The 13,726-nt window shown below is 43.6% G+C and overlaps 1 long non-coding RNA gene across 1 annotated transcript; it reads left to right on the top strand.

The window, feature by feature from the left end:
* The first annotated feature begins 1,654 nt into the window (after positions 1–1,654).
* Positions 1,655–13,303, top strand: LOC126512372 (uncharacterized). The gene is made up of 3 exons (XR_007595024.1): positions 1,655–3,950; positions 4,076–4,222; positions 12,829–13,303. It is a non-coding gene; the product is annotated as an uncharacterized lncRNA (long non-coding RNA).
* Positions 13,304–13,726: the final 423 nt, after the last annotated feature.

Raw genomic sequence — 13,726 nt, 5'->3', positions numbered from 1 at the left:
AGATCTAAGTAACTGTCTTGCAGTCTTGTATTTGTAAATGGGATAGCCAGAGTAAGAACCCAAGTCCTCTGAGTCTACTGTGTGTGTATGTGTGTGTGTAGCTCATGCATACTATTGCCTCATGCAACAGAAGTATTGGAGTTCTGCTAGATTCTGCCTGCAACACTTATCCTCAAAATGTTTATATCAATTATACTTCCACAAACTATATTTTAGAACTCAACCTTTTAACAATCTCCATACCAAATCTTATGTTCCCACTTTTTTTTCCACTTTAGTAAGAATTAGTATCATACTGTTATTTTAGTGTATAAATAATTCACTTCTAACACTGGCGGTCTACATTTTACAAGAACAGCAAAGGCCACATAACTTCTGGAACTCAGACACTGACGTGGGTGCAGCTTCCCTGTGGTTCCACAACTTTTCTTTGCGGTCAGTATCTTTTCTTTTCTTTCTTTTTGACTAAACACACAGAGGTCAGGGGTGAGCACAAGACTGCAGATTTCGAGCCTAACCATTTCTTGAGCAATCCAGGAACGCAGCACAGTACAGGAGGTGGTGTACCCAGAGAATTAGGAAAAGCAAAACATCATTTCGACACAGGGATCCCTAACCAACAAGCAGGAACTCTTCTTCGGTTCAGTCAAGTTCATGTCTAGCACATTCCTCATGGACGCCTAACAGGTACATGCTTTGTCCATGGAAATTATTTTCAATCTCGCTAGTGTTTTGTTTGGCCAAAAATCACTTCTTGGGTTACTTTCCTATTGATTGTCTATGGCTTTTCATTTCTGCCAAAGTTCTCGCTGGTGTTCCATAACTGCATAGATATGAATGAGTCAGGCTTCCGCCTGTACTCGGTTTTAACCTATTACTTTGGAATGTCATTTGAGAAACAATGAGATTCCATTCATAACCAAATTTCAGGTGTTTGATGCTGCAGAGGGTGAGAAATATAAACTCAATGGAGCAAATCTGCCCCCCCCCCTTTTTTTGGGAGAAGATCACTGAAGATCCATGCTAGCTGTTGTTATCATATTGTCTTTGTTTCAGTGACTTTGTAGATATTATTTGGGGGATATGGTTTATCTTGTGTCTTGGTTAACTTTTTGTCAACTTGACACAAGCTACAGTCATCCAAGAGGAGGGAACACCAGTTGAGAAAATGTCTCCATCCTGGGCTGTAGGCAAGCCTGTAGACTATTTTCCTTATTAGTGATGGATGTGAGGGGACCCAGCCCATTGTGGTGGGGTCATGCCTGGGCAGGTGGTCCTGGGTTCTAAAAGGAAGCAGGCTGAGCAATCCATGGGAAGCAAGCCAGTAAGCAGCACCCCTCCAGGTATCAGCCCTGTCTTCAAGTTTTTATCATGTTAGAGTTTCTGCCCTGACTTCCTGCAGTGATAGACTATGGATGTAGAAGCATGAGCCACAGAAAGCCTTTCCTCTGTTTTCGTCACAGTATTCCATTATAGCAGCGATAACCCAAAATAATGCAGAAGTCGGTATCTGGATAAAGGGGTATTGCTATGGCAGGCCTGACCATGTTGTGGAGGTACTGGGGAAGGACTTGGGAACTTTGGGCTAGAAGAGCCACTGAGTATTGAGAGTTCCCTAGGCTGTACTGTAGGAGCTTGGGGGATAAGAATGTTGAGAGCAGGACCTGGCTTGGGAAGCTTCAGAGGGAAGCAAAGATTCTGCCAGGACTTCTGTGTGAAGAATCTGTGGCTATCTGGTCAGCAGGAGCTGAAGATTCAGCTGTGATTAACAAGAGATCAGAAGCACTCAAGTGAAACCTTTGCTTTGCTGGGATAGTAGATGCTGGTCAGCTGGGGTGGAAGAATCAGCTATGACTAAGAAGAGACCAGCATCCTTGAGGGGAAATCTTCAGGGAAGTGTTTCCTCAAGGCCAGCACTTGTGAGCTGTGTTTAGAGGTGGTTAGGGTTGTATCGTGTGCTGGCGGACAAACTCGGTCATGTGTAAGAGTTTCCCAGATGGTACCGGTTTTGAAGGCATGGAGGAGTCTTGAGAGAAACTGACACCTGGCACCGTGAGAGGCCAGGAGAGGCCATTGGTGAAGGTGCAGCCTCAGTGGCAGTTGAGGCCCCAGGACTGAAGGGGTCATGGGGAGAAGCTGAGGCTTAGCACCATGAAGGGAGCCCGTGAGAGGCTATCGGTGAAAGGGCAGCCCAGTTGTGGCAGAAAACCCCAGCGTTTGTAGATACCAGTACCACGGACGACCACCAAGAACAGAAGATGTGGAGCGGAATGAGCTGGAGCCTGGAAGACAAACTGTGCGTGCTACAGAAGTTGGAGCTGGAAGTAACATCAGCTCCTTGGAGGAGCCCAGAAGCTCATGAGTGAATCGCAGATATTGGACATTGAATTATTTCACGGTTGGAGTGTGATTTTGCATTGTTCAGGTTGTGACTATGTCCTGGTTCCTCCCTCTTGAAGTCAGAAAGTACTTAGCTTATTTTTGATTTTACAGGAGTCTGTAGTTGAGAGACTTTGAATTTTTAAAAGAGGTGTTGTATTTAAAAGAAAATTTGGATTTTTAGAGAAACAACTTTTAAAGGGTTTTAACTGGTGAAGATTGTGAGACTTTCAGGTTTGTAATATACTTTATATTTCTGATATTTACCAGTCTGAAAATTTGAGGATGAATTAAAGAAATGAAAGGTTATTATCTTAGGAAGTGTGTCAAGCTGACAAGGCAGTAATTGTGTTGGCTAATTTAATGTCAGCTTGACCCAGGCTAGAGTCATCCGAGGGTGGGGAACCCCAATCGAAAGAATTGGGGTTCCGTAAGATCAGGCTGTAGGGAAACTTGTAGGACATTTTCTTCATTAGTGATTGGTTTGGGAGGGTTCGGCCATTGTGGGTACAGCTACCCCTGGGCTGAGCAAGCCACGAGGAGCAAGTCAGTAAGCCGCACCCCTCTACAGCCTCTGCAGCAGCTACTGTCTCCATGTTCTTACCCTGTCTGAGTTTCTGCCCTGACTTCCTGCAGTGATGGACTACGGCATGGAAGTGCAAGTCAAATAAACTCTTTCCCCTCTAATTTGCTTTTGATCATGGTGTTTCATCATAGCAATAGTAACCCAAACTAAGACAGTTTTTGATACTCAAATATGAACAATGACATTCTTAATCTTAGCGAGGTCCTGCTTACAAAGAATTTACTGTGGGCCTGAAATGTGTGTCTTCTGGTAGATGACATTAACTCCTCAAAATGCCTTCCAAGCAGGTGCATGGCCACTCCTGCAGGGCTGGATGAAGGTAGTTCGTTCATGCCGAGGACCGTGGCACTGGGTAGCACTGCCTCCCAGGCAGCGAGAAGGTTGTGGTTCTCCAGGGAGCATTTCACTAGACTTCAGCTTAAATGTTGTTTATACATGGCCATTGATTTCCTTTTCTAAGAACTGCCAATCCCATGGAATTAGCCACACCTGCTAGGCAACTCCCACCCCGTAGCTCAACCGGGTGGCCAGCGCAAGCTCTGGCTCCTGTCGTGAGAGCAATAGCCATTCTGCATGGGAACTAGCTAGAAATTAAAACCCCTGGCCCCACACTTGCTGGAGCTTGGATGCCAGTCAAAAGTGTAAGAACCTCAGTTCTACTTTAATAGATGAGAAATATTTCCTTTATTTCCCCCACGGTATACTTTTATAACCCTCCTTACCCATGTAACATTTCCTGTCATGAACTGATGCTCTAAATGCTCTAGGAAGCTGCCCTGTTGACGAGAGCTCCCCTGACTGGTGATGTGTTGGTAAAGGCTTAGCCACAGGCTAGGGAGGAGGAGAGCTTGATGTGTGGTCCTTCCTGCGCAAACTCTGTAACATGGACACTTTGTCTGAGTAACTTTCAGGATATCGGTAACTTGGAATCAGAAGACAGCTGACTGCAGCAGCCTATGGAAAGACGGCGACAAGAATTCTGAAGGTATTGGCTTCAGTGTGGCTCAGTAGAGCTTTCTCCTATATTTCCCTTTGCTTAAAGTTAGTAGTTTAAGATGAGTTATTATTTGAAGTTGTTTGTTGACTCATGGAATACTCTTGGTTTTTAAGGTGATTCAGACACTCCACGGTTATCCTTTGAGATTTCAAAAAATGCTTTAAATTGGTTTATTTGAAATGACACCCACCGGATTCCAACCTAACAGCAGCTTGGAGCCTTTCCTATTCGTGCTCAGTCGTCATGACAGCTTGGCCATTGTAAGCTATTAAACAACACGGTTTTTGTCTTCCTGTCCTATTCTCGTTCTTCCTACTCAGCAATGTTCAAACTGTTTGATGAGTTGAATTAGCTTAGAAATTATCTGGGAGCTACTCCCACCGAGGAACACAGTTCGTGCGGCTTTAACAACACACTTGTAGTCTGTTGGTGTTCTGGAAGCTAACAGTCCAAAATCAAGGTCTTGCGTGTTTGGTCCCTTCTGAGCTCTGTCCCCTTATCTTGATGACGATTATCCTCCCATCATCATGACAGGTGATGTCTCACACAGTCAGTCCTGTCTAGTGTCTGTCTTTCTGTGTATCCAGATTTCCTCCTTTTGAAAAGGTGTCAGTCATTTTCAGTTAGGGCACACCCTCTTATACCCTTTCATAACTAACTGCCTCTTGAAGATTTCATCTCCTGGTACGGTTACATTCTGAGATGTTAGGACTTCAACTTATGAGCCGAGGGGTTACAATTCAGTTGTATAGCAATGAACCTACTCTTTTGAGGCATTAGTTGATCTGCCATAGCTTTGAAGTATGTTACACACGTGATAGGTTAACTTTCATTCATTATAGAGTTGAGACATCTCACCTGAGAAACAAGCCAATACTTTAGGAACTCAGAAGAAGATAGCGCTAACATCTCTTTTCTTGGCTCTCACTGCCTTGCTGGTGTGACGAGTTCTGTAGTTGTGTATGAAATGCCTAGCACAGGTTCATGGATTGAATCTCTCCATCTCTCGTCCCCAGGTGGTGGAATTATTTTGTTTGGGAGGTGTTAGAAATTTTGGGAAGTGGCTAGCTGTAGGAAGGAGGTCACTGGGAATGGGTCTTTGAAGGGTACACACACACACACACACACACACACACACACACACACCTTTCTTGATTCTGAGATGGTGATGATGAGACTGAGAGCTGGGGAGTCACGTTATGCTGCCCAGGCTGGCCTTGACCTCGACTTTCATGCTTTACCCTCCCCCCTCCCCCCCGAGTCGCTGTTGCTAGTGATGGGGTGTGCACCACTATGTCCATCTTGAATTATTTATTTTATTGGTGGTTTGCTGAACAACAGAAAGGAAAGTTCAAGTATACAAAGTGTGAAAAGTCTTTGGGTGTCTCTGCTGTGGAAAGTAGATGCTAAAGGAGTCGAGAATTTTATTTTATTTTATTGGTTGAGAAATGACTCTAATCTTGTCAAAACTCAAGCCAGCAACAAATAGGACAACATGTCACCTGAATTCCAGTGTCTGTATTTTTTCTTCTTACTGATATTGTGTCACCTTAAACCTCGTGATGACAGAGTGAATCACAGCTCAGTACCTTTCTCATACAATGTGGGCTTTGTTACCTGACATGCCACTTTTCTGTTGCATTTTGGATTACAATCAGACTTTCAAAAATTATTTTACTGTCTTTTTTTATACTGAAGTTCTCTATATCATCTTTTTGTCAGTCAAGTTTCCTTTAGAAACCCTCAGAATAATTCCAACGTGCCTCTAGGGCATATGTTCTCGTATAATAGCATGACTAGGTGGTTATTGGCGCCCAGCCTAGCACAGTGAGGCATGCTGTTATTGCACAATTACACACATCCTGGTGTGTGTCTTATTACGTAATTGTTCTTCCTAGTCAATGATGTTGCTGAAAGACATTACGTAAGTCCCGTTCATTTCACGGGAAGTCTAAAGGGCAGAAGTAAAACCAAGCCAAGCTCAGAGGTATTGAGAGCCATGGTACCTTGGGTGGCAAGCGGGGCCGCTCTTGATAGGACGTTAGGTTAGGCCACACTCGGATTGGATAGACACATTTTGGCCTTTTTATACAACAGCATTTTTCTATGTTTCCCCTCTGCCAACAAGCAATGGTTGCAGCACCTGTAATGTGTTCATTTATGGCTACATTTCCCGTTTGTAATGAGGTGAACTGAGTGGTGCGGTATCTTATGTTTCTAGGAGGGCTTGGAAAGCTTAGTCTGTGTGTCCGGGAGTATGACACATTCTGAAGAAGTAAAATGAAGAAACCTAGAAGAAAGGGCAAGGCGATTTGCTGCTAACATTTACTGCAGCTCCCAAAGTTGGAGGCAGCCGGGGACGGGTACAAGGGGATTCCTTCTGCTCCTCTAATGGAGATTTGGCTGGGTGTGCTCTTATCTGCAGGAGATTGCTGAAACCTCTCCCAAGCCATGAGGGAACTGTCAACGCTCCTGTAGAGGCTAGCTAGTGGAGGACACTATTATAGTTGAAGTAATACATCTAGGTGTCAATTTGACAAGAGACATGATGGTTGATCATCATTGTCAACTTTAATGAATGGCTTAGTAATGAGAAGGAACCAACTGCTTTCTTCCTCATTTTCCAATTTCTCCTCAAATCCCCAAGGAGTTTTCTACTACTGTTGAGTTAAGAGGCAGCTTCCTAGGAGGTCAAAATTTCTAGAATTTGGTTTGGAATGAGCAAGCCTCTTTCTGAGTGACAAGTCGCCCTTGACACGAGGGCCATCCCTTGAGACCACAACTGAATCACATTCTGCAGTGATCCTCTGCCAAGGGCATTTAGGGCATTCCCATCCTAAAGTGATGGGGAAAGAAAGCAGATGTTGGAACTAATGTGGACTCTGGTATTTTGTTGTGAAAATTTTGGTAATTTTGTTCTGCAAACTTAGTACCAGGGAGACAATGAATCCTAAGCTCCCTGGAGAGGAGGACTATGTCACCAAGTTTTAAATCATATCAAAATTGCAACTTCATATATAGGAGGGCCTTAACATATGACATTGTTTGTGTTGGTGATAGTTCAGTGTGTCCATTTGAGTGGGTCACAGTACTCAGGTACTTGGTCTCATACACCTGAATGTTTCTGTAAACATTTTCATTTCTATGTGAATGAGAGTATTGTTTCAATAATAGGTAACTAGGTAAAGCAGATAACTGATGTTTATTTGTTCTGTAAGATGGATGGACCTCATTCATTCAGATGAAGGTGTTAAAAGAGTAACTTTCCTAGGGAGAGGGAATTCTGCTTACAGCCTTCAGACCAGAACTGCAATAATCACATCTTCCCCAGGGCTTCCACCTGCTGCCTCACCCTGTGATCTAAACTTGCTAGTCTCTGAGTGTGTGAGCCAATTCAGGATGGGTAGGTGAAAGGATTGATGGATGGAATGATGGGTAGATGGAAGGATGAAAGAAAGGATGGGTGGATGGAAAGATGGATGGATGAATGGGTGGAAGGATGGGTGGATGGAAAGATGGAAGGATGGATGGATGGAAAGATGGAAGGAAGGATGGATGGATTGATGGAAGGAAGGATAGAAAGATGGATGGATTTAGCTTCTCTGCCTTACTTTGATTCCCTCCCCTAGTTCCTTTACCAAGTCAAAAGTGTGAATCTTTGCCTTAAGAAAAACTCAATCTTTTCTTTTTTTTCTCAATCTTTTCTTTAAAGAATGAAAACTTCAGTGATAATGAGGAGGAGAAAGAGAGAGAGAGAGAGAGAGAGAGAGAGAGAGAGAGAGAGAGAGAGAGAGAGAGAATCTGTGGGTTGTAGAAGGGAAGAATTCAACCAGCCTTCTCAAAATCCTTGGTTTTCCATTTTCTGCTAGGATCCAGTTTCGAGACGGTTGGCTTGATTTAAAGGCCTTTGTTGGCTTCCAAAGCCCCATCACCAGCAGCAGCAGCAGCTCAGCTGCCATGGGCCCGAGAGGCTGAGGACCACTTTTCAGCCTGATGTGCTTTCTAACAGCTGAGATATTAAAACACTGAAAAACGGGGTTTATAATGGAAATGCTGACAGACTATTAACTATGGCAGCCCTGCTCTAATAAATGGAATGGCTTGTCATAATCTCTAGTTCATAAATATGCAAATACAAGGCAGGGGATCTGCTCCAAAGGATGTCTCTATAATTTTAACTGACCTTTACTGATACCGAACGAGCCTGTTGCTTCTGTTTTTGTACACTGGATATAAAGTACAGGAAACCCAGCCGCCTGTCCGCCTAAAGTGTATAAAGTTTGAGCTGCCAGCTGCTAGACTCTGGGCCCAGTCTCATTTCTCTCCACATTCACACTCTTTATTGACATTTTCATTTTTCCTCCCCAGGGAGTAGAAGCTGAGTGGGGGGTGAAATCAAACATTGTTCACCCCCCCCCATTATTTCCACATGTCATAATGCCTGCCCAGCCAAAATTCATGATTGCCTCAAGGACAAACAGGCCATCTACGCTGACTTATAAATTTGAGCTTTATCCAGTTCTCTGCTTTTGAACCTAATGTGCAGCAAATCCAGTGACTTCATATTTAATAACTTCGATGTCGTTTGTCCTGTGTCTTTCATCGCTGAGTGAAGAGTTGGATGGCTAGCAGTTTTTCAGAATTTTTCCCTCTAATTATTTTAAGCTATTCAGCCCGGTATCCGAACTATTGATGGAGAGCCAAATCGCCAGCAGGGGAGAGATCTGTCCAATCCAGGAGCTAAATGAGTCACTGAGAGTCAATCTGTTTTTCCCTTGCTGCTGGGGTTTCTATGGGCCCCAGCTTCTCCCTCTGCCACAGTCCTGGGTAGCTGCAGGCTTGGCTTCAAATGCCTCCATTCCCCGCCTCAGCCCAGGTCCATCACAGCTGTGGATGGGTTTTGACAGGCTGGCCCTAGAAGTCCAGAGCCTGGCTCATGCTGTAGTTGAAGCTTAACTTAGACAGGACATGAAGATGTCTTGGCCTTGTTGTATTGCTTGTCCGGGAAGGAGGAGGGGACGCTGGAAATGGGCTGAGAGGCCTGTTTGCTAGTTCGCACACGTCTATTCCTGTAAAATATTCTGCTTTTCCAAAGTGGCAAAGCAGACGCCTCAGGAAGAGATTCACACAAGAAACAAACAAACAAAACCGAAAACAACAACAACAAAAACAAAAGAAAATTTAAAAAAATACAGGTGGATTAGAAGAGATGGGTGGATGTATTGGGAGGCAGAAGAAGGCATCAGGGAGGAGGGTTTTCAGCGTGCACCCATGTTGGATTAAAAACAAAACAAAGTAAAACAAAATACCTCAGTGCTTTAATGAACATACATGTCTTTTGCCAGTGGAAATATTCTTCCTCAGTTACATTTCCCGAAAACCAATATATTGTATTCTTCCTGGTGGGGTCAGTAGTTAACTTCCTAAAAATATACAGCTAAGTGAGGGGTACACCTAGGCTCACAACTGCTGTCCTTTCATGGCAAGTGATAGAATTAACAGGCACAGTTACTGCTGAAACTTTGCCACCACCACCGGTATTTCCATGCCCTGTGCTTTAAGAACTGTGGTCTCACGAGAGTCTTTTTTTCCCCCTTTAAAATCCAGACGTATCTGTGAACAGAGTCTCTTGCAAATAGGTATAGAGTTTAAGAAGTCTTCCTTTCCCCTTGCTCCCCTCCAAAATATCCCACGGCAGTCAATTGAATGATCTAGGTGTGTTCAGAATTTAGAGAGTGAACTCGGGATTCTTGGGGAACAAGGATGGGGGTAGAGCGAGAGGGAGAGAGTCTTAACTGACTGTACTTTTCTAACATGGGGAGGGGGTAGTACTCAAACAGGCTGGATAGTTCCTTTGTCACAGCGAGCCCTCAGAGGCGGGAATGCCTTGATCCTGATGGAGACTCAATTCTATTTCTGTAGCCCTGACAAACACCATCTCTCCACATAGTGGCTCCAGGTTTTCCTTTCTCTGCTCCATGCTGTCGTGGTGGCAAGAATCAGGTGTCTGAAACAAAGTTAATTTCTCACTGAAATCTATCCTCTCCTGGGGAGTAGCATCCTCCCGCATCCCTACCCCGAATCAACCAAGCAGTGGGATGAAGTGGGAAGACACTGAGGTTTGGAGGAGGGTGGCTCTCCAGATTCCGGGGCTGCTAGAAGGTCTTGGGAACACTCCCAGCATCCTAGGCAGAAGTAATTAACTCACACGTGAAGGCCATCTCTCTCCTTTCACATTTTGAACCACAGATCGCTTAATAGGGCGCAGGAAAACCCTCTCTCTGATCATTGCTAGCACAAAGCGTCTTCAGCAGGAGGCAATAACAGGCCCCTTTATGCGACTCAGCTACTGTTACTGGGCTTTCTCAAAGCAGGAATCTCCTTGAAAAGAAATTTACATGAAAACAGTGGCATTGTTTGAGAACTTATGCAAATGACACACAAAAGGGGCTTGATAGTGATTTAAGAAATTAATTCTTTATCACTACCTCCAAGATACCCAGAGAAACTTGGTCTTAGCTAAAGAATTCCATAATACCTCCTATAAAATCCAGGTGTACAATATAGAGTTGTTCAATGCCCCCTCCCCAAACCCCCCGTTTCTGCAGTTTCAAAGCCATCTGTAACGAATGTTCTGGGGAGCCTAGTGCTCTGAACTCAGTGCTGACAAGAATCACTCATTACTAATTAAGAAAATTGAACATACCAGCCGTACATAACTGTAAGCGTTTTTGAACAAAGTAAAATGTGTCTCTCATGGGAGTAGCTTTTAAGGGCCACACAGGGATTCATACTCCTCAGTGCTCCATCAGCAAAAATGATGTTCTGAGAGTCTCAATCCACACAGAGTGCCGCTGAGCTCCACAGCAAAGGGAATCCGAAGGCTGCCATCCCTGCATGCTAAAAGGAAGATGGATCATCTGTGATGGGGTGTGTGTGTGTGTGCACATGTGTGTGACTTCTATAGAGGGGCATTAAATGGGTGGCTGAAGAATAAAGTGCCCATTGGAATGTTGTGACATTTACCTTTGATTTTAACTTCCCAAAATTCTTTTCCATTTACTACCACGTGACTGACTGTCTGGCTTCATTCCCCTCACTTTTCTTTCTTCTGCTTTTCCTCTTAATTCAGTGTGGAGGATGATCAAAGTATGGTTTCTTCTGTGCCACTGGTTGGCATTTCTGCAGGCACAAATGAGCTTAGTGTTCAAGCACCAGGCTTTGAACACAAGGAATTCCTTTAATGATCAGGCTAGGACATAGACTTTGGAAGCAGATGCTTGGAGTTCTTGCTCTACTGTTGACCAACTTTGGACAGAGCTATTACAGCCTTCTGAAGCTCCAGTTTCCTGTAAATCAATAGTAATCCTGTCTTACCAGCCAAAGGACCTAGGCAAACAACCATGTGCTCTTAGCAAAGATGAGTGAGTACAGTACATAGTAACACAGATACCGTTACTACAGATCATATAAGTGATAAAACACATAGGAAATGAAATTAAGGAGTACCAAGTACACACAAATAAATCTAGTATTTTTGTATCATCTACAGATTCTAGATTTGTTACTTTGGATTACTGCATGCACGCAACGTGCTTGGTACTGTATCTGGAACAAAACAGCTCTCAGGACATGTTGGGTTATTGTTTATTTTCTTGCCTAAGGAAGAGTCTAGTTGTAGGGCCTCCAGTACCTGTAGCAAGGGTGAGCAATTCCTCCCATCTTGTCCTTGTTCTTACAAAAGTGGCAGAGTGACTGAGCAGTAAGGCAGGGTCTAAGATGGGGCTATCTCTGTACCCCATTCTGGCCAGTGTTTTCTCCTGACGAGAGACACTGCTCCTTCACAGTTATTTTCCTCAGGCCTTGTACCCAAGAGGATTGGTGGCTCCTACCCTTCAGATAGGTGATGCACCAAGCAGTTTTGTGTCCCCTGGTGAGGGCCTGGGTGTCACTGCCGCCTTGAGTAATTAAAAAGGTCTCATAAAAATATGATCACATGGGGTAGAGGATAGGGTGTGATTCAGAACTGGAGAAAAGTGTCTCCTCCCCCTTCTTTTCCTCTTCTTCCTCCTCCTTCTTCTTCTCTTCTTCTTCCTTCTCCTCTTCCTCCTTCTTCCCCTTTTCCTCCTCCTCCTCCTCCTCATCTGTCTTCTCATTCTTCTCCTCCTTTTTCTCCTTCTCTTCCTCCTTCTCCTTCCTCTTCTTCTTGACATAAAACCTTTAGAGATTCTTTTAAAAATTTAAGAGCAAGGAATGAAGAATTTACATTCATCTTGATACAGATATAGGTGGAATCCATACGAAGCTTACAATAACTGTTTTAATTCTGTTTAGAACTCATTGAGTAGCCATTTATTAGACATTTCTTTTATGTTCAACCATTCTGGTTCCCTTCACTGTTCATGAAGCATAAAACCTGTAGTGAGTGGTGATGTGCATCTGTATCATGTGTTAGGCATTTAGGGTCCTTATTTCTATGCGCAGGCATAAAAAAGACAACATTCCCTGGTCTTGTGGGAACTGTGGCCAGTTACATCGGATCGACTTGGAGCAAAGATGAGGTGGTGCTCACTTCTGGCTTAGCATATAGTAGTGGTGATGAACCCTTCCAGCTCTCTTCCCTCAGAGGGCGTGGCCTCAATGGCGTGGCTTCCTTTCCCCGGTCTCAGTACTTAAGTGGTGCTTTGGTTTGAGGACCTGAACACCATTTGATCAGAGTACTTCATTTACTTGTCATAAGTACATTTTGGAGCAATACAAGTTAAACTCTTGTTTTGATAAATCACTGGGATTTTAGAGTTGCTTTGTTTTATTATCATAACTCATTCTAACTTGTCAGTTACAGATTCCACTTTTTTTTTTCTAGGAGATATGAGAATACCTAGAACTTCCTCCAAAGGTGCTATACTCTGGGAAATGGAGTTTTGGGACTCAAAGCCATTAAATGTCTAAATTAAGAGTGGTTTAGTCAGTGATCTTAGTAAAGACTGACACGCCTATGATAGAGCTATCTTGCTGGCTAATTTTGTGCTACCAGATACTGGAGTGAGTCAACACGCCGTGGGATTCCGCGGAGACATTTGAAATGTGATGAGAGCTTTCCTTTCCTCGAGAATGAGGAAGGGCCATCATGTAGGCTTTCCAACCTGACAATAAGTGGCTTTTCAATTTGAGATTGTTTATTAAAGGAAAGATGATCACTTAACTCTGAGAAAGACGTCTGGAAAAGTGAGCCTCGAACAGAAGTAAATAGAACTTGTCTCCACAAGAAGGCCTCAAGAGAAACGTAACAATCTGCACAAAAGATCGCATTAAAATATTAACCAATTATCCTGGTCTAACTGCCGCAGATTGTGTTATATACACATACCACGTTGGACCAGAAGTTTGTGTACTTACTATGTGTCAATTAACAATTAAAAGATGTATTTTAAAAATTGTCTCAAAAGGCTCCTGGTGCAGTGTTCTCCTTCATGGAACTATTATGGCTTTCCCCAGTGATCTTCTTAGGTTGCTAACTAAAAGATCTCATGGAATAAAACTCTTACAAATGCATGCATGTAATAAATGGCCCATGTTTGAAGGAGAGTGACATTTCTGAACTCCTTAACAGTCTGGGAGTGAGGGTGGTATGGTGGATTGAAGGCTGACTTGTTGATCCATGGGGCTCTGAGAAATGTACTTTTAAGTCAGCTTTCTCCCTAATCTTAAACACTTGACCTTTGAGTCTGATAGTCTTCCGGATTATTAGATTAGATGATTAG

This window comes from Alexandromys fortis, unplaced genomic scaffold (assembly GCF_014885135.2).
Source record: "Alexandromys fortis isolate MF-2015 unplaced genomic scaffold, M_Fortis_MF-2015_v1.1 scaffold_124, whole genome shotgun sequence".
NCBI lineage: Eukaryota > Metazoa > Chordata > Mammalia > Rodentia > Cricetidae > Alexandromys > Alexandromys fortis.
The sequence above is the reverse complement of the archived record's forward strand: the minus strand, read 5'-3'. Positions and strand labels throughout refer to the sequence as shown.